Source organism: Pogoniulus pusillus, chromosome 9, assembly GCF_015220805.1.
Source record: "Pogoniulus pusillus isolate bPogPus1 chromosome 9, bPogPus1.pri, whole genome shotgun sequence".
NCBI lineage: Eukaryota > Metazoa > Chordata > Aves > Piciformes > Lybiidae > Pogoniulus > Pogoniulus pusillus.
In genome coordinates, this window is record NC_087272.1 from 29,064,289 (window position 1) to 29,076,940 (window position 12,652).

Consider the following 12,652-nt stretch of genomic DNA (forward strand, 5'->3'; position numbering starts at 1 on the left):
TGCAAAAGAAAAACTTCCTGAAGGATTCTACCATGAAGTATGCCAGCCTATGAACTGGTTAAAAATGGGACAGCAGAAAACCCAAGAAAGTATGCCATGTTTTCTTTGGGAGGGAGGAGTGTCATATGATATTTGTATCATGATGCACAGATGACAAAATAACTATAGAACCAGCAGAGGTAAAGATGATCACCTCTGGTATATGCATAAAAGTTGTGTGAGTAAAGGTGAGAGAACTTTATGACCTTACAGCCTCTATGACAACTTAGAGAATGAGATTTATCTTAAGTTTCTTTTTGATGATTTGAAGTATTTCTCCTTCAATCACTTCTGTCTTAGACACAAAATCTGCCAAGACACAAAAGGAGGAACTAAACCTTAACTCTGAATCTTTTAATATATCTCCTTTTTCAATATATGCATATCACAGCTTTTCTCAGTTCCTCCACAGTGCATGTAAGATAAAAGGTACAAGCAATATGCATTTTCAAGTAAGCTAAAGACCACACCAAAATAAGCTGATGTGTGGGCTTTTTTTTCCCAGAGTTGCAGAGATGTCCATCCTGTTTCTGGTCCCTACACATGTAAAATGAAGTCTCACATCTTTACACTTAAGACACATGGGCTTTTTTGCAATTATCTCCACCTAGAGGAATTCTGAGCTGGATCCTTGTATCCAACATACTTACCCAGGAGTCTGTCTGGTTTTAGTCATTGTAACAGCTATCTGCAAACACTGATTTACAAAGAGATGTCTCCTCCTTCAAAATGTGTTGTTGCCAAAACACTTTTAAAAGTTTTAAATTATTATTCATCTTTTATCTTACCTGTATTTTTGTACTCACTGCTGTTTATTACAGCAACATGTTCAAATAGCAAATATCCCTCTAAAATATTTAATAAATGGCATAAATAACTTAATACATCGACTCCAAATGCACTGTAATCTTTAAGTACTTTGTTAAGTAAATGAGTTAAGAAAGTTGAAACTGATTTTGATTTAACCTATGTGTGAACAAAGGTAGAAAATGCTACATATTCATGCTTCCTATCAAGCGCATTTTTATGGAGATCAAGAACCTTGGGTGGACCATTTGTGCATGCACATGCCAGCCAACATAGTGAGCTTTGGCATCAAAACTTCAGTGCATTAAAAGTTCACTAACTGCCAGTCTCCACCCAAGTCTGGTGAACCAAAAACTGTATTTTAGTAAGATCAGTTAGACAGAAGGTTACTCCGTGCATGGATAATCTGCATTGCAACATTGTGGCAAAAAAACTGAAAATATGTGTGTCATTTCATGCAAAAAGTCACTGCACCTTTCAAATGAAATCATTAAAGCTACTTAGGTCTTTCTGGTGCTGTTTCATTCCTGCCGAATGTGCATCAGAGACCAGTGCTTATTTAGGTGAATTGTATGGACAGAGGCACTGTCAGATGGAATCAGCCGCATCAGTGGACATCTGCTTAAAGGAGTGGGGCAAGCACCATGTCTTTTTCTGTCTGGTGCTACAATACATTATAGAAGTCAATGAAAACCACGTTTAGTTCTTGTGTAGTCCTTATGCCTCTGTTTACAGTCAATGTTTTAATGCCATTAGGTAACACAAACCAGAACTCAAAACATTTTCCACACTGCATAATCCAAATTCTAATCCAAGATCCACTGTGTTCTGGATCTGCACAGTGTCTACATGAACTTTTCATAGAATTTGTTTTGTCTTTCTAACATAAACAAACTACCATCGGCTTGTTTCAATATATACAAGTTCTATACACCATGATCCCTTGTCATACATTCCCCACCTCTGAAATATCTGAATGCCTCTCGGTGTGTTTATTTTGGTTTTAATTACGAAGGATACAAAGAGAAGTGTATTTGAAATCTTTTAAAATAAATATATGTTAGGTATTGATATCTTTGAAGCAGAGGGTGGGCTTGAAGGGGTTCCTTTCACAGCTTGGGTCAGAACTTCTATCCCTTTGACAGGTAAATTACTTCTGCTGGGATGATGTGTTAAGCACCAGCATAACAATCAGCAGGAACTACACTCACAGTCAAAGCCAAGTGGTGTGACAGCCTTCACTCTCTCAGAACTAATTTAGTGCAGCCAAGTCAAAGGAGTTCACTCAGACCCAGGGCTTGCATCAGATTCATAACTCTATCATAAACCTGTAGTGATAACCAACATTTTTAAATCTGCTGCTTCAGATACTTTACATTTTAAATATTATTTCACTGGACTAGCTTTCTCCAGCTGCCAGCAGCATCACACGTTGGACGGCACAGACTTCAAACACATTTCTATATTTAAACATGCAAAGTTAGCAGAAGGGAAGAATCTTGCCTTTCTAACCTCGCTCTACAACAGTTTGGGACCTGCATCCACTACGTGCTCCCCACTGATGCCTGATTACCCCAGTTTCTCAAAAAGCACTGAAGAACTGAAGCTGCGCCCTCACTGCATTCTTTGAGTCAGTAAAAACCTGCACAGATCGCACCTCCAGGTAACGCCAGTGCTTCAGCGAGGGCCTGACGGAAACCCAAGTGGAACAGTTTAACCACTCACACCTCCAAAACTTTACAGTAACAGCTACCCCCGGCGCACAAAACAAGGTCTCACAACTCTGGAGACAGCAGCCCTCCGGTGCGCCTCTCCACCTGTGTCCCGCATCCGCCCGTGCCGCCGCCCGCGGCCACCCGATCCCGCACTCTGTCCCGGCTGCAGCTGGCGGGGACGGTGACCAGGGTCACTAGGGAAGAGTCAGGGACGCTGTCCCCACAGCAGCTTCAAAAGGTAGTGGAGAAGCCCCCGGCCCTCCCCGCCCCGCGCAAGTCGCCTGGCAATAGGAATGACTCCTTTGAGCCAGAGCTTCTCCAAGCGCACACCAGGGCCTCTCGCGGGTCTGGAACATGGAGAGGACCCCACGCCCGCGCCAGGCGAGAGGCCCCGGCGGGGGCGCTCCCTCCAAGCCCTCACCTACTCGGTCCCGAGGTAGGGAAAGGTGGGAGAAAGGTGCCACTTACGGAGCTCGAGCACGGCTCCCCGCGGTGGCGGCTGCTGGGCGGCGGTGGCGGCGGCGGGTCCGCACGCCGGGCGCTCCTCCCCGCAGGCAGCCCCTGTCCGGCCTCCCCACACGTGCGGGGCCGCCAGTCCCGCCCCGCCCGCCCCGCCGCAGCCAGGCCACGCCTTCGGCGGGCGGGCCGCGCCCCTGCCTCCCGCCGCGTCCCGCCGCTGCGGCCGCTGCCCTCCTCGCGGCTGCTGCAGAGCGCTCTGCACCAGTAGGTTGGACTGGATGATCTCGGAGGTCTCTTCCAACCGGGTTGATTCTATGATTCTAACGCTCGGGGAGCAACCGTTGAAAACTCACCTGCAGCTCTCACCCACTTCTCACTGCCAGCAGTCGCTACGTTTTCCTAATGTAGCTGCACTTCTAATGCCTCGAAGTTCTGCGTGTGAGCAGCATCTGCAGGGGATTTCTGATCCACCCTCAGAATCCGTTTTCCGCTCAGATTTGGGGGTCTGAGTGTGTAGGTGGATGCTTCCCCTGGCTTTGCGTTGGGAGGCAGACGTCAGGGCAATTCCAGAGGTGGCCGCCTTGGAACTGCCGTTTTCCACCTGATGGATGCATTTTCCAGGGCTTCTTTCAGGAGCGTGTGTTGGGGGGGCACATCCTGCACAGCTCGTCCTTGGCCTTTGTGATGAAGCTCCAGGCAGTGGCGGGAACGGTGGGAAAAGAGCTGCTGCAGCCCTCCTAGAACATAACACTTCAGAAGCTGCTTTTGGGATACATCATAGGTCAAATTTGTCTGAGAGCAGCAAAAAGTGCCACAGGATCATAGAATCATAGAATCAGTCAGGGTTGGAAGGGACCACAAGGATCACAGTATCACACAGTATCACAGGATCACCTAGATCCAAACCCCCTGCCATGGGAAGGGACACCCTACCCTAGATCAGGCTGGCCACAGCCCCATCCAACCTGGCCTTAAACACCTCCAGGCATAGGACCTCAACCACCTCCCTGGGCAACCCATTCCAGGCTCTCTCCACTCTCATGCTCAACAACTTCCTCCTCATGTCCAGTCTGAATCTCCCCACCTCCAGCTTTGCTCCATTCCCCCTGGTCCTGTCACTACCTGATATCCTGAAAAGTCCCTCCTCAGCTTTTTTTGTAGGCCCCCTTCAGATACTGAAAGGCCACAGTAAGGTCACCTGGGAGCCTCCTCTTCTCCAGGCTGAACAGCCCCAACTCTTTCAGTCTGCCCTCATAGGAGAGCTGCTCCAGCCCTCTGATCATCAATCAGGATGGAACACAGCACCAGTCTGCCATATGTATGATGTTACTTCTTTTCATTCCAGTGTTATCAATCAGCCTAAGAAAACTGCTTCTTCCTATGAAGTTTTTAATATTTGTTTGAGATGCCTGGATCTTGGCAGCTGTAGCTGTCCACAAGTTGGAGAGTTTTTGTGCCTCCCTCTTCTTCAGCCCAAATAATTCAAACAATTCCCTTGGGCTGCATATCTTTAAAAAAAAATCATTTGAAGGCTAAGAATAATCTTAGGCTAACAATAACCAAAGCTAAGAATAAATAACATTAAGAATAGCTGACATAAATCTTAGAACCATCATCTCTTTTTCCCTACATATATTCTATTACCCTAAGTCCTTTCCTTTCAACACTAATTCATATACATCAAATCATTAGGAATACCTTTTAAAACTTTGACTCTGTATCTGCTTGTCTGTTTTCTGTGATATTCTGTCACCACATAGGGTATGCATGTGCACATATACATGTGTATATACATTATATATATACACTCATACATGTATCCCTACTATAGGTTTAAAGAAAACAAAGATTTTTCCACACACATGGGAATTAAGGATACAACTGTCCTTGTATAAAAAAGCCCTCATTGTCTTTGACTTTTTATATATATATATATATGACATTTCTAAAGCTAAGTCTTTTACTTAGATCATAACTTTATGACCATATTTTTTTATCATGATACTCAAACCTTGTGCTGCGAGTGGATCATCTATAGCTATCATTTCACTGCCAGGGTACATTCTTATGTAAGGCCTTGAAATTTACTTCAAATAATATTTGATAAAGACCAGAGCTCACATATCATCACCAACCAGCCTCAGTTCAAGCTAGTTAATTAACTTGCATTTCACAAAAAGTGGAGCTAACATATTGCCATAAAGGTTTTATACAAGGCCCAACAGTGCTTCTAGCCATTCTACACCCATATGATTTCCTGAAGACACCAATATCAAGTTCCATCAAGGATGCAGGCAAAGCCTGTGAAGTACTGTCATACTGTGATACTGTGATCTTGACCATTTTCAGCATCCCTAGATCTCTTATCTTTTTTTTTTCCTATAGAGGGCTTATAGATTGAATATAGTCCCATTCCTTTCATTTGTTTTGATCTAAGTGTTATTTGCTAATCTAGCAAGAAGTTGTCTGTAAATATAGTTCTTTCCACAAGGAATAGCAAAGTTCCTTACAGTTAAAAAAATTAACAATAGTATAGGTTTCAGCTATTAGACCAAAAGACTTTTATTCTGCAAAGACTCAACCTGAAGTCATTGTGTGTGTGCCTTCCTTTGTCAATGCTGCCTGTAAAGCGTGAAATTAAATATTTACATCCAGTATTAATGGAATTCTGAAATGCTGCCACCTAAACCAGGTGAAATGGTCACATATTATCTCTTGTCTCAATTGTACCACACTGCTTTTAGCAACCAAAATGTTTTTCCCTGCCCTATCAGTCAGCACAGTGGCTTTGAAATGTTGACAGATCTATAACTGCTTTTGTGAAGATCAGTGGTGTCACAAACTTCAGCGCTGTGTTTCTAGGGGGTTCAATAGTCCTGCATAGCCACAGCTTTCCTTCTGACTGTGCAGCCAAGGTAAAGTGCTTACCTTTGGAACTGTCCCAGCTTTGGGCGGCTTAAAATGAGGTTGTCAGCCTTCAATTTAGTCACTTGTTAATGCATCCATTTTGATTCAAATGTTTATTATGTACTAATGTATCACATAATTAAATAGCAGCTGTTCCAGTTCAGTGGTTCAGAATGCCCATGTTCTACTGTCAAATGTGCACCTGCAGCTCACAAACACACAGTCATCGTATAGCTTTAAACCAGTTAGATCAGAAACTCATAGCTCTGGAGTTCAGAGCCTACAACAAACACACCCTAGGAGTTTTTATTTATCAAAGCTTCTTTGGCATGTTTGGAATGAGCAGTGAGCTTTGTGGCTACAAGTAAACAGACAAGAAGGAGTCCAATTGAATGAGATCCCTGCTGCCATCACTAGACTGTTAGGTAGTGCCCAGACTGCTGTATGGAAATAGTCAACAGTATATCTGTTGCTCTTGTTGAGACTAGGATGTTGTATAGCTCTTTTCAAAAGCAGATCAAATTCCACCTTTAATCTGGCTAGGTTTTGCCCTTCTCCTGCTACAGGGAAACTTTTTCAGAACTGCAAATCTGAAAGAAGCCAAGCATCTCCAGCTCTGCCTGATTCAGCTCTCATACTGTGAGTTTCTTATTCGTATGATCCTGCACAGGGATGATCTGACAAAAGAAGAAGAGCAGAAACATATTTGGGGAGTGACTGTCTAGTGACTTCACACTACACAAGTGAACTTATGGCTCAGAGGAATTAACACATTTCTGTTTACCTGCAGAAGAATAAATCATGGACCATTTGCTTGCTTAAACACTCATGTTGTGCGTCCATGTGACTGGTAATCATCCTACTAAGAAATAGCTATATCATTAACTTAAGCAGCACAGCAAAGATTTTCATGACACACATCAATTTTTCAGAGAAGTTATGTTGTATTATAGGCTCAGGGAAGCCTTTTCATACAAAACATTGGCAGTCAGAAAGTTATTTGTTCTTGCCCTTGCCATGTGTGCAGGACAACAATTTTGGCTCAATAATCTGTAAGTGATGTGTGATGCATAAAGTCTTCTGAGTACTATTGAAGGGTACTTTTAGAGTAATCAGATCTGTAAATATGAAAGTTGCACTAAGTCCTTTATATGATTATGCTGCATTACATGTCAGAAGTCAGATGCTAAAAAAAATTAAGTGCAACAGACTAAGCTAGTCACCCCGAATCTGTGATACAAAATCAGGTTTGTGACATTTCTAGTTGTCCCACATCATATTGCTGCACTGTATGTGCTGCTACTGCATAAATAAGAAATAACCATCCTCTCCCTCATCCTTCAGCTGATAATAGTAATGAAGTTTTCATCAGGCATACAAAACAAACATAAAAAACGATGTCTCGTATTCTTTTGTTTCCCCTCTTCAATCTTCTACTTGAGTGATGCAATAGAAATGTAGGATTGAGCTCTCATTCTGTAAATTTTCCCCTGTTAAGTTATTCCTTTCACCTTTCTGTTGGAAGTGTTCTATTGCAAGTGTGTTTTAAAAGACTGTTTCTGTTCTGAGTATTGAGTGTCCTTTGGGATGTACTGAGAGGAAGAAATGTCAAAGAGATAAGTGTTAATATACTTAATGAACACACATAGTAAATTAAAAATCTTATCATTTAAACATGTGATTTTCCATTTAAATACTTAAAGTAGCCTTACTTTTCCAGGTTTCAGAAGAATAGGTTAGCCAGCTATTATATAGCTTTTGGTAAATCAAATAACTAGATTGGAGTTGAAAACATAATGCCTAGTAAGCAAGAATGAAAAAGATGGTTGCTTATGTCCATGGTGGTAAATGAACCTAGAGAAGAAATCCATTGTATAGTGGAGGCAGTATGTCTAGAGATTCCCATCCCTTTTCCTCTCAGCTTCAGACTACTCTGGAGATTCTTGTGGGATTTAGAGAGCTATAACACTATGACACATTAACAGACATCAGCACTGCCAACTTTTACAATCTCATCATAACTCTTCAAATGCTTTCTAAAGAAAAACTTGGAAAATAGGTACCTTGTTCCCAGTGAGGCTCAGAAAACAGTCCTCTGAAGATACAAGAACTTAAATTTAACATTGAAAAGCCTGATGACTTTCAAATGACTACTCAGATTTCTGGAGTCTGAAATGCTTTTAGATCCAGTTCATGATACTGATTGTACCTCCTGTGTATTGCAGAGTACAGGATATTGGTCCAAACTTATAAGTCATTAATACATTATACCAAAAGGCTGAAAGCAGCAGAGGCAAGGTGACAAAGAGGAAAACGAGAGGGAAAGCATATATTTCTCTAACCAGCTCTGTGCCTGAAGAAGGCATCACACCTTATAAACTAAAGTTTGTTTATAGATACTCAGCTACGAGCTTTTAATAATGTTTTCAGAGATATTTTACCTGAAGGAAAAGTACCTAATGGTGTCTTCTCATGTCCCTGTGAGCCGTGCTGGCTGGTGAGTTGGGAGGAGGAGGCTAGGCTAGGCTCTAACCTCCTCCTCTTCCACCTAGCTCATGGCAATATTAGTCAAGGTCATTCTGTGAGGAATGCAGATGCCCTAAAATGAAGGCATTCTTCCTTGCAAACAGGTTAGTACCCATCAGGTCATGACAGAGTTCACGTTTTGGCTGTTTAGAATACATTTAGCCTCTAGATAAATAAGGGCTTATTATGGAGGACAAATTGTCCTTTAAACCTTTCAAATACAAACACAGAGAGGAAAAAAGTTTGCAGAGGGGAAAAAAAAAGCCAAGAAATGGTTATAATCTCTGTTGATAGATAAAGACCACTGTATTTTATTAGACTGAAGAACAATCAACAAAAGAACTTTTAAATAAAAGTAGTGTATCTCTGTAAATAACTCATTACCCAGCTGCAGAAAATAAAGGTATGAAGATTATAAGGTATCTTTACATGAAGACTGGATGACAACTTTTATTCTTTCCAGCAGTTTTGGGATTTATTTTCTTTAGAGATCTTTGCTGTGTGGAGTCAGAAATGAATTATTGCTTTTCCATAACAGTAGGAAAAAAAGTTCTGGCAAGATCTGATCTTCAGCAGCAGAAAGCAGGCCTGCCATTTGAGACTTCAGGGGGGCGTACCAAGGGGAGTGGCAGAGGAGCTGCAATCATATTCTGTTTTTCAGTTGACAACATGGAGGAAACCAGCAAGTACCTCTAGCAACCTATGGCAAGTCTCAGCTGTTAAGCAACTGAGTCTATGTCAATGAAACTTCTAAAAGCAGAAGGCATGCATGCCAAGAAACTTAACCAGCCTCATCAGCAAAGAAAGCATATGTTTTATTGCAGTTATCAGCAGGTTGCTTACATATTAACCACTGCTTTACAGTCTCCTGTACCCAGACATTGTACACACAGGCTCAACATATTCTCCCTAGCATCAGAGTTTGCCTAAGTACTTAAGTTTTGATTAGGCATAATGAATCACATGAGTTGCCTCAGTAAGATATATTATATGACTTGCTGCAGCCAAATTGGGCAACACGCATTTTGGCACCTTTAAAGAATGAAATGTGCCTTATGGGATTATGAGGGTTGGCTTCTTTTCATCTCTTCTACTTTTCCACATGAGCTGTGCATTGAATTGATATCTTAATTCGTCTGAAGAAGTGGAGGAGTTAATCTCCTAAATTAGGACAGGGTTGTGATGTAGATTTTTGAGTCTTTCTAAAACATAAAATAGGTATAAGTTTTTGCAGTTTGATCCACACAGAGGGGCTTGTTGGTATGAATTACTAATGGATATATGCATTGTGTGCATTACTCAGTGCAGTAGCACCTACCAGTGGAAGTTTGGTATGGAGAGTAGCAAGAAAAGAATAACATGTTCCAGCAGAAGCAAAATGCTAAGGCTTAAAATGGAACTCCTTTCTCAATGGCCCTGAAAAAAAAAGTGATGCTGTGGGGGGTACCATCATCATTATCAGTTCTGCAAACTCAGAATAGCTTCTGAATCATAAACCTTTCTCCTTTCCCAGCATAACAGAGCCCACAAACTGTGTGACTGAATGTCCTCAGATGCTTAGCTGTCTTAAAGAGGCCAAACTTTCCATTTAGAAGAGGAGAAAGTATTGTGTCTGTGATTCATAAAGGAAGCACAGATAACCAAATATGGATGCTGTCTCACTGAGCTTCCTGGATACCTGGGAAAAAAACCTTCACACTCGAGAACATACCTTTGTGTAAAGGTTACCTTTTAACAAATAAGTCTTTGATTCAGAATTCTCTTAACTATTCACCCACTGCTGTTTGATTTTTCCTGACATGCAAACTTGGATCTCTTAAGTTTGGTGATGCTTATCTGCACTATGTGCCAGTTGTGCAGTTTAAACACATTGTAAGAAGCACGATCTGCTCCATATGTTTTAGCCACAGTTTTAATCTCAAAAGGCAATTCTACATGAATAGCATTGCTCTTAATTAATAGTCTTTTACTGTCACTATACATATTAGTTTTAATTCTGCAGTTTTACATCATATCTTAGGCTCCTATCTACCAGATCCACCATCTCTGCTAAATCAGTTCCTGTGATTCAACATGGCTTACTCAGAGAACTGACCAAAATTTTTATGAAATCACTTTCCAGGCTAAAGCAATACTTGTAATCAGCTTTCCCAGGAAGATTGAACTGACCTTTGGATTGCTGTGTAGTCCCCCACACAGCTATTCTTCCCTTTCGCTGTGCCCGAAGATGTGAGAGAAGAACTTCCCACAGGAAAAGGGTGGGAGAGAGCAGCCAGATGTGGAGGACTTAAACAGCCCTTCTGCCCTTGGAAAAGAAGGAGCATAAATATATACTGACACTTTTTAAAGTTCATTTCTGCCTAGCATGGTGGCAAGGAAGTTGTTTGAATCACTCAGTCTCGGTTATACCACTGGGGAAACCATAATGTCAGCACACTCTGCTCCATCTTCTCATAACAGCAGAATTCATTAATTACTGAAATATTCCCTGAGGAAAATAATGTTTACAACTGGGCCTTGTAATTGCCTGCAGAGATGCCACAGATTCTATGACTAGGTACATCGTGTATGTCATTGCTCATCTGTTTGCATGTGTATACTTTATATGTAAGTACACATTATATACACATGTACTCTGAAGCTGAGGAATTGAACAACATGTTTGCAGCTAATTTTTGATATGACAAAGATAAATTCCTAAGTGGTAAAGAAGAATGCAACATGTTTAGGATTGTGCACATAATTTCTCTTTGTGTTTTATAACATTTGCCAGTTTTAAGTTGTTGTTTCTTAAACAATCCTCCTGTAACTGCCACTGGATTTCACTTTTGACCTTTCTGTTCACCTTCTCTTTTGAATGAGGTAATAGCAGGCACAAACAAAATAGTTGAGTTATTTCACACCTCCAGTTAGTGTTCATCAGTAAGAATCATAGAATCATAGAATCATAGAATCATAGAATCAACCAGGTTGGAAGAGACCTCCAAGATCATCCAGTCCAACCTAGCACCCAGCCCTATCCAATCAACTAGACCATGGCACTAAGTGCCTCAGCCAGGCTTTTCTTGAAGACCCCCAGGGACGGTGCCTCCACCACCTCCCTGGGCAGCCCATTCCAATGGCAAATCACTCTCTCTGTGAAGAACTTCTTCCTAATATCCAGCCTAGACCTACCCTGGCACAACTTGAGACTGTGTCCCCTTGTTCTATTGCTGGTTGCCTGGGAGAAGAGGCTACCCCCCACCTGGCTACAATGCCCCTTCAGGTAGTTGTAGACAGTAATAAGATCACCCCTGAGCCTCCTCTTCTCCAGGCTAAACAGGCCCAGCTCCCTCAACCTCTCCTCATAGGATTTGTGCTCCAGGCCCCTCACCAGCTTTGTTGCCCTTCTCTTGACATGTTCCAGCACCTCAACATCTTTCTTGAATTGAGGGGCTCAGAACTGGACACAGTACTCAAGAAGCAACATGATTGCTAAAAATGTATCCTGCAAAATTCTTTGAACTCACCAGAGGAAAGGTGGTAGTAAATCTTGGGGTTTATTTGTATGATGGATTTGTATGCACCACCTTTCTTCATAGTGCTGTTCATTTTTAGAGAAATAATAGGTATGATTCATACATTGTTATTCTTTTCTTCTTTTGATACCTAAAATGTGGTGAACTTAACTGAGCAACAAGTGATTGATGACTTTATTTTTCTCATGGCATCAATATTGATACTTTATCCCATTTAACCACCCACACCTGTAACTACTGTCCTTTAGGATGAGGGGAACTTACTCTTTATGCTGAGGAAAATCTGTCTTCATTCAGTATTTATTAAATTCAGTAATCAATATGAGAGAACACTGAGAAACTGGAGGAGCTATGTCTTCTCCTAGGCTTAAATCTGGTAACTGGTAAACTAAGTTTCTACTGACAGCTGAAAAAAAATACAAGATCTGTGACTCAAGGGGGAACTTGGAGAACTTGTTTTAACCATACAGGCTTATCTGGGTAAAATGTTTTGCCAGATGCAAACTGTGATTGAGAGTGGAAGAAGTTCATCTGAGCTCAGAGGTCCCCACACTGAAAAGGCAGAGGATGCGATTCCAGTAATGATACAAGATTTGTATTTCACTTATGTTGTACTAATGTTAAAGGTAACACTCCCGGTGAGTCAAAGAGCAGAGGGAAAGACTTAGCTTGGAACATTTC

At 41.6% G+C, this 12,652-nt stretch overlaps 1 protein-coding gene across 1 annotated transcript in view; it reads right to left on the reverse strand.

The window, feature by feature from the left end:
- Positions 1-3,080, reverse strand: part of SLC7A2 (solute carrier family 7 member 2) — a 55,156-nt gene extending 52,076 nt beyond the window's left edge. Inside the window, exon 1 of the mRNA XM_064149398.1 lies at positions 3,030-3,080. The gene's annotated coding sequence lies outside the window, so the exon portion shown is untranslated. The remainder of the gene's footprint in view (positions 1-3,029) is intronic.
- Between the last annotated feature and the right edge of the window lie 9,572 nt (positions 3,081-12,652).